We start from the raw sequence: 8,344 nt of genomic DNA, 5'->3' as shown, positions 1-8,344 counted from the left end.
TCAAATCAATTACTTTTTTTAAAACTCTCTTCCTAAAATAATTTTCCAAAACCATTTCTGATAAAAGGCAAACCAAACAAATTTTGTACTTTTTATCTCAAAAACTACTCTACAAACACAAACCAAACACACCCAGAGTATTTACGACGGCATAAAATGCTGTCACAAAAAAGGAGAGTATTTGCGAAGGCAGAAATTGATGTCGCAAAAAAAAAAAAAATAAAGCATTTGCAACAGCAAAGATTGCTGTAGCAAAAAAATAGAGTTTTTGCGACAGTACCAGCTGCAGTCGCAAAAAAAAAAAAAAAGTTTTTTGCGACCGTAATAGGTATTGTTACACACAAAAAAAAAAAGAGTAAAATATATATATATATATATATATATTGTGGCTTTGAAACGGCTTCATATATATAGTCACAAAATGGTTTAAATAAATGCAACGGTATTTTTTGTCACCAAAAAAAAAAAAACGACGTCGTTTTACTCTTTTGAACATTTCTCCTCTCACCAATTTTTTTATCTTTCTATCTCTCTGTCTTTATCTCTGTCTCTCTTCTCTCTCTCACTCATCACTCTTCTCTGTCTCTCTCCCTCTCTCTTTCTCTCTTTCTCTCTCGTCTATCTCTCTTCTCTTTATCTCTCTTGTTCATCTCTCTTTGTCTCTCTCTCGTTTATCTCTTTTCGCTCTTTTTTTCTCTCTCTCTTTGTGTATATCTTTTCACCCATTTTTTTTATCTTCCTCTCTCGCTTCTCTTTATCTCTCTCACTCATCACTCTTCTCTCTCTTTTTGTCTCTCTATCTCTATCTCTCTCTCTCTCTCTCTTTGTGTCTCTCACTCATCTATTTCTTCTCTCATCTCTTTTTTCTCACTGTCTCTTTCGGCCATCTCTCTTATCTCTCATCTCTCTCACTCGTCTCTCTTCCCTCTATCTCTCTCTCTGTCTCTCTCGTTCATCTATCTTCTTTCTATGTCTCTCTCGCTCATCTCTCGTCTCTTTATCTCTATCTCTCTCTCTGTCTCTCTCGTTCATCTCTCTTCTATCTTTGTCTCTTTTTCTTTCTCTCTCTCTCTCTCTCCCCCACTGTGTTCGCGTTGCTCACCCTCTCCCTCCCGTCTTCTCTATCTACTGAGCTCCCTCTCGATTTATCTATCCACTACAAGAAAATGCACTTTTAGCAACCACTCTCTCTCTCTCTCTCTCTCTCTCTCCTATCTAGCTCTCACTCATCTCTCTCTCTTACCACCCATCTCCTCTACCACCCTCACAACTACTGCAAACGTCATTCCACTACTACAACTGTCGCTACTTCACCTCTATGACTACCATTACTACTACCATTGCCACCACTCTACTACCACTACTACTACAATTATCTCTCATTCACCCCTGCCACTCCATCTACTCTACCACTACCACAATTTCACCACTAATCTCTTTCACCACCACCATCACCATCACCACCACCACTACCATCATCTCTTATCTACCACCTTCACCACTACTGCCACTCCCTCTCCTCTACCACAAAAACTTAGTTCATGATTTTTAATAACCAAAAAAAAATGGGCCGTAGAAAAATATTTTTCATTGACCACAAAAAATTAACTTTTATTTTAGTGGAAAATATTTTTCATTAAAATATTACCCCTACTTCTACCAAATAAAAAATAATAATATTTTTTTTCATTAAAATAAAAATGAAACAAATAAATTTTCAATCTTAGTAACTAAAAAAAAAGAATTTTTTTTAAAAAATTCATTAACTACAAAAATATATATATTTTAACAAAAATTAATCAATTTTTTTTTTCATTCCCGTCCTTTTTTTTTTCTCCCCCCTCCCAAAAAAAAAAAAACAAAAAATCCCCAATCTCAAATCCAAAAATCCCTAATCTCTTCTTACCCCCCTTCTCTCTCTCTCGATCGACGACGAGCGACGGCAGAAGACGGAGAGCGGCAGACGAGAGCGAGCGGCGGCGGTGGATGACTACGAGCAACAAACGAGGTTGTTGTGTGAATGGAAAGGGCTCCGGAGTGCAAGAGCGGCAGCAACATCATCAAAGGAGGAGCAGCGTCGGAGCAGCAGCAGCGTCGGCCTCCTCTTCCATCACCTCAACATCTCTTATGTCTTTCTTCCTTTACTCTTTACTCATCTCTCTTTCTCTCTCTCTCTCTCTCTCTCTCTCTCTCTCTCTTACACACACACACATGTTTATACATACATACATACAGGAAAAATAGGAAAGAACATTAATGTTGATTTGTGTTATCTTTCCTACAAGAAAAATGAGAATGAACCAGGCATATCAGGGGAGGTAGTACAAGAGCCACATGTTCCAGTGCAGGGTTCCACAGATACTGAGATTATAGGTGATGGTTTTCGCTGGAGAAAATATGGGCAGAAAGTTGTGAAGGGAAATCCATATCCCAGGTTGGTCTTCTATACTTGTTACTCTTTGTCCATTGTTGATGTTAAACGATGCCTCTTGATATTTCTCTTGAAAACAACATAATTTCATGATCTAAATAACACAAATTGTTTAGAGGTTCTTGGAACAATTAGAGGTTATAAAATAACCTACCTCCCCTCTTGATTTTTTCATGACATACAAGCATTGAAATTTATTAGCTCTTTATAATCGCAAAATAATTAACTAAGTTGGTGCAAAATAGTTCTCAAATATTTTGGGCACCTGCAAATGTTGAAGTGAACTAAAATAAGGTGAGCATTATAAATAATTCAATAAATAAAATTCAAGTATAAGTAATTTGCCCTATTAGGTTTGTGATAGAATTACAACACCACTACAATGAAAAGGTGAAGTCAGAAAATATTTTTGTTCTTATTTTTTTTTGTTTGGGTAAGTGAGCATTTCTACCAAAAAGCGAATATATACAACGAAGCTCAATACAAAGCCTTAAATGCTGTGTTTGATAAATGGATTTGAGGAAAGCTTTGGAAAATGAAAGGGAAAGGGTGTGTAACATATAGGTGAAATTTAGTTATATAATTCATTATCATTTTTCCTGTAGGAAAGATAGCACAAATCAGCATTACTGTTCTTTCCTATTTTTCTTTGGTTGTTCTTTCATCTATTTTCTTCATTTTTGAAAGTTTAATATCCATATATTGTGGTCCATGGACTTGGTTCTGTTTTTCTATATTGTGACTAGTATAAACTGTTTATTTTTTTGGATATTCTTCATTAATTAATCTTTTATTTAATTTTAATATTGCAAATGTAATTTATGATGGATTTTTTTTTTTTGTAGGTGGTATCCCATTGCCAATATTTTTTGAGTGGTGGTTAGCCAAAGAAAAGTTCTCTACAATTAAAGCATTTATTATATCTTTATTTCCTGGAGCAACATGTCAAGGTTGCAATGGGTTGAGCATAAAATATCCGGTAAACCCATGTGAAGCTTTGTAATACTTGTTGCATTTTGATATAGTCCTTGCACAAAGGATAAGGAGGGTTACTATATGTTCTACTTTGACCACATGGCTTCTTTAATCCCTGTAGTAATTGATCCCAAAATTATTGAATTGAGCTTTGTATGATATGAGTTGGAAATGGAATTATATATGTATATATGGTTGAGTTGGTGTTCTGGATTGCACAAACAGATTGGAGTGGTAATCAGCATGTTACAGCTCTGTTTTACTTCATTATTTAAAAGCAAAAGTTCATTTTTGTATTCATTTTGTTGTTCATTCATTCATATTTACTCACCCTAAGTAGTTGAGATCAAAGCAAGTGGAGTTCTTGTGTTATGTTATGCTATGTATTTTAACCTAGATTGTGACTTAATTTACATGATTTAGTCATGTATGGATAACCTTTTTATATCTTTAAATCTTATCTCTCAAAACATGCCATAAAAAAGCTTCAAATTTTCCGGACTCTAGGTAGTTGCAAAGTACCCATCTTTTGTTCAAATTCTACATGTACTAATACCCGTGAACTTTATGATACTTGGGGTATCAATGATATTCACACTTGGGTGTTCATTTACTCCAACTATCTGCATGTGTCTTTTCATTTTTTTCCTTTCAATTATCTAAATTAACAAGGTCATGTTGTTTCCTATTTGTTTTTTATTTGTTTTAGCTTGATTGATGAATTTTTCTCATAGTTCTTTCCTCACAAATTAGATTTATTTAATCACAATGGTTCTTTGTTCTTTAGGTATCTGTGCAGATATTGCAATGTCAAAACATGAGTGATGGTCATCTTAAGCACCTCTTCCTTTTGAAGTTGTTGTTTCTGCAGGGCAAAAGGCTAAAGAGGGATGCTGGGATAAAGGTTAATGTCATTGTCTTTTCATTGCAACAAATATTACGATTCTTATTATTTGTTTGATAAAGACAATATAATTGCTTTATTATATCATCTCTTTCAATCACATTTGGGGCCTTTGTATCTAGATTATGTTTTAGGGTTACTGATATTCATTGGCATAGAAACTACTCTATAGGTGAATTTTGTTTGATATAGTTATGGCTTTGAGAAAGTCTAGTGGTTGGAAAATGTTAAGTACCTTAGGTTCAATAATATCCTCCAAAATACTTAACTTTTTCTTACTTATTCTTTTATTCCTTTCATATGCAGACGTCAAGTTACCAGGTGATCCAAAGTTTATGGATGCATTTGGTATGTGTTTCATTTTGTAAGCTTTGGGCTTTCCTTAGTGTAGTTTTTTGCTACATTTTGCTTTAGAATTTATATATGTATGCATTGAATTCCCGAAAAGTACTATTACCATTAAGTAGGGATGCAATTGCAATCACCAAACGGCATCGAATTAGCATGAAACTGGGCACGCATGACCGCCTAGGCACGAGAGACTTGTGGGAGAAGACGGGACTCCAATCAGGTTCTCGGTTTGGGAGTTAGAGCCTGATTTCACTCTAGGCAAACTAGTTCCTTACGAAACTTGAATTCAAGGTGTTGACGCCCCAAAATCACCAAACGGCGTCGGTTTAGCATGAAACTTGGCACACACGACCACCTAGGCACGAGAGACTTGTGGGAGACGACGGGACTCCAACCGGTTTGGGAGTTAGAACTGAATTTTGGTCTAGGCAAACTAGTTCCTTAAGAAATTTAAATTGGAAGTGTTGACACCCTAAAATCACCAAACGGCGTTGGTTTAGTACGAAACTTGGCACACACAACCGTCTAGGTATGAGAGACTTGTGGGAAAAGCAAGACTCCAATCGGGTTCCCAGTTTGGGAGTTAAAGCCAGATTTCACTATAGGCAAACTAGTTCTTTAAGAAACTTGAATTGGAGGTGTTGACGCCCCCAAAATCACCAAATAGCGTTGGTTTAGCATGAAACTTGGCACACACGACTGCCTAGGTACGAGAGACTTGTGGGAGAAGATGGGGCTCTAATTGGATTCCTAGTTTAGGAGTTAGAGTCGGATATCACTCTAGGCAAACTAGTTCTTTAAGAAACTTGAATTCGAGGTGTTGATGCCCCAAAATCACCAAACGGCGTCGGTTTAGCACGAAACTTGGCACAGACGACCATCTAGGCACGAGAGACTTGTGAGAGAAGACGGAACTTCAATCGAGTTCCCGGTTTGAGAGTTAGAGCCAGATTTCACTTTAGGCAAACTAGTTCATTAAGAAATTTGAATTGGAGGTGTTGACGCCCCAAAATCTCCAAACGGCGTCGGATTAGCACAAAACTTGGCACACACGACCGCCTAGGCACGAAAGACTTGTGGGAGAAGATGGGACTACAATCGGGTTCTCGGTATGGGAGTTAGAGCCGAATTTCGGTCTAGGCAAACTAGTTTATTAAGAAATTTGAATTAGAGGTGTTGACGCTCCAAAATCTCCAAACGGCATCGATTTAGCACGAAACTTGGCACACACGACCGCCTAGGCACGAGAGACCTGTGGGAGAAGACGAGACTCCAATCGGATTCTCGATTTGGGAGTTAGAGCCGGATTTCCGTCTACCCAAAATTATTTACTTAATTATCTTTGTAATTATATAGTAGTTAATTTTTTATGTTTTTTTGTAATTAAAATATTAACACATAATTATATTGTTATTAATTTTTTTTATTTTTTGTTTTCAGATATTTCCCGAGTAGCAGTTTGCTTCTTGTGGAATACAGGCGCGTGAAGATTGCGATTTACTTTTGTTTTTGTTACCCACGGAAGAATCATGAGGGAAACTTTTGTTTTTGATTTACGTTATTTTGAATTGTGAATAACATTATGTATTTAAACATTGTATATGTATTATGCAATATTATGTGGTGGAATAATTTTCACAAAATAACCAAAGTATGTGGCTCAAGGGATTACAATACCAAGACATGAAGTTAATATGATTTTGGAGCATTTTCATAAGCCATTAATGAATAAAATTAAAAAACAATCAATTCTCTCAAAATATGTTAAAAATTCATCACAAAATGATTGTGAAAATATACTTGGGGGCATGATGTTTTGCCAAACATGGTAAAAAGTGACAAACCATTAATGACTAAAAAGGAAGAACAACCCATTCCCACAAAAAAAATGTTAAAAATTCATCACAATATGATGATGAAAATTCACTTGGGAGATATGATTTTAAGCTAAAAATGACTGAAAATTATGAACAATCCACATTTATTGAGAGAATTTTTTGACATTGTTCAAAGTATCAAAATTTATGATTTTTTTATGACATTTAATTATGTGAGTTTTGGAATCCAATACCCAGTTTGGATTTGTGAATCACACAAAAAATTATTTTTCATGACATAATTTGAAAAACAACAATATTTGAAGAATGCTATATGTATTGAATTCTTTTTAATTAGCCAAAATGTGACTAACAGAGAATTGTTTTATTTTAAAAATATGAAACGTAGCTATTTGCTATGTCACTTGATAGAGTCAAAGACAGGATGCTTGCTAATCGACACTGCTAGATTAAAAATTATTATGGGTGTAATATAACTCTTCAAGAATTCGAATTTTTTGCATCATAAAATATTTTTTATCAATTGTGGTAAACTGCTCTATAAATCATTTAATTGGATTTCATTCTTCAATCCATTTAAATGAGGAGGCATTATTGGCATCACATTTTTATTTTCTGTTGATTATGGTCTACTAATTATGTTCAAGCTTGATTATGGTCTATCACTAATTTTAAAGAAATAACATTAACCACATTTATTATTATTATTATTATTATTATTATTGTCGACAAGCATGTAGACGTGGCATGATAAATATGTTAAAACGTGACATGATGACATGGTAAATGAAAGGTCAAAAAGTTAGTCATTGTAGCTATTTGAAATTTAGTTGTTGAGATCAAGGAGTCTAGACCAAGTCAAGTACCAAATTTGCAAAGTGATTACTATGAACATGAGATATGGATGATGTTTAAGAAATATTTGATTTGATTATCTTTCTTTATCTCGTAGCTGAGCCTATAAATATGTCAAGAGAAATACTAAAAAAGAGAACAATTTAAACAACTCACAAATCGTGATATCTGATTAGGAATAGTTAAATTAGCAATTTTAAGAGTAGATTAATAATAGTTTTTTTCCAACCTCCACTATTTTTTTCAGTCGATTATTGTATTTTTTAGTTCTTTATTTTTAATTAAGTTCATGCAACTTGTAACAAGTGACAATTTATTTCCATGATACATATTCTATCCTGTTTTGTCTCTTCTTCAGTTAATTACTTCCAAATAAATTATTAATCTGTTTAAGACATAAAACTCAATCACAAAATCTAATTTTTTTGTGTGTGGAAATTAATTTAAGTTAATCGCTATTGATTAGATTTAAATCAATTTTTTACCAATACATATGTAACTTACAATTAAAAAGATAATATAATTATATATTTTTTGAGTTATAATTAAATATATATATATATTATAACTACACAAGTTATAGTTAGAATAATGTGATAAAATGGTATAACTAAGACCATCTTCAATTCTTCATCAGATTTTTCATCAAATTTAAATTTGATAAAAAAAATTAATAAAAACGATGCTTAAACGTTAACATCAAACAAATATCAAATTCAGGATATTTGAAATTTGAGTTATGCTAGAGACTCCAAATGAATTACTAAATATTCTACCAAACCTCTCATATTGGTATGAGACCCACACAAATCGCATGTGTGTGGGTCCCACACTCATGTGAGAGTTTGGTAAAATATTTAATAATTCATTTGAGGTCTATAGTATTTTTCCTCAAATTTTCATCAAATTGAGGATGCCCAAACCTTTCATCAAATTATTATACATAACCATTAACTTTGCAGGTACACGTTGGAGATTGTAAAAGCACTA

At 33.9% G+C, this 8,344-nt stretch overlaps 1 long non-coding RNA gene across 1 annotated transcript; it reads left to right on the top strand.

Moving 5' to 3' along the window:
- Window positions 1-1,800: 1,800 nt before the first annotated feature.
- Window positions 1,801-6,304, top strand: LOC114293297 (uncharacterized). The gene is made up of 5 exons (XR_014348905.1): window positions 1,801-2,434; window positions 3,277-3,410; window positions 4,194-4,310; window positions 4,617-4,658; window positions 6,102-6,304. It is a non-coding gene; the product is annotated as an uncharacterized LOC114293297 (long non-coding RNA).
- Window positions 6,305-8,344: the final 2,040 nt, after the last annotated feature.

Source organism: Camellia sinensis, chromosome 13 (genome assembly GCF_055761805.1).
Source record: "Camellia sinensis isolate YWXY chromosome 13, ASM5576180v1, whole genome shotgun sequence".
NCBI classification, from domain to species: domain Eukaryota; kingdom Viridiplantae; phylum Streptophyta; class Magnoliopsida; order Ericales; family Theaceae; genus Camellia; species Camellia sinensis.
Note: the sequence above shows the minus strand (reverse complement) of the source record. Positions and strands in the feature narration are given on the sequence as shown.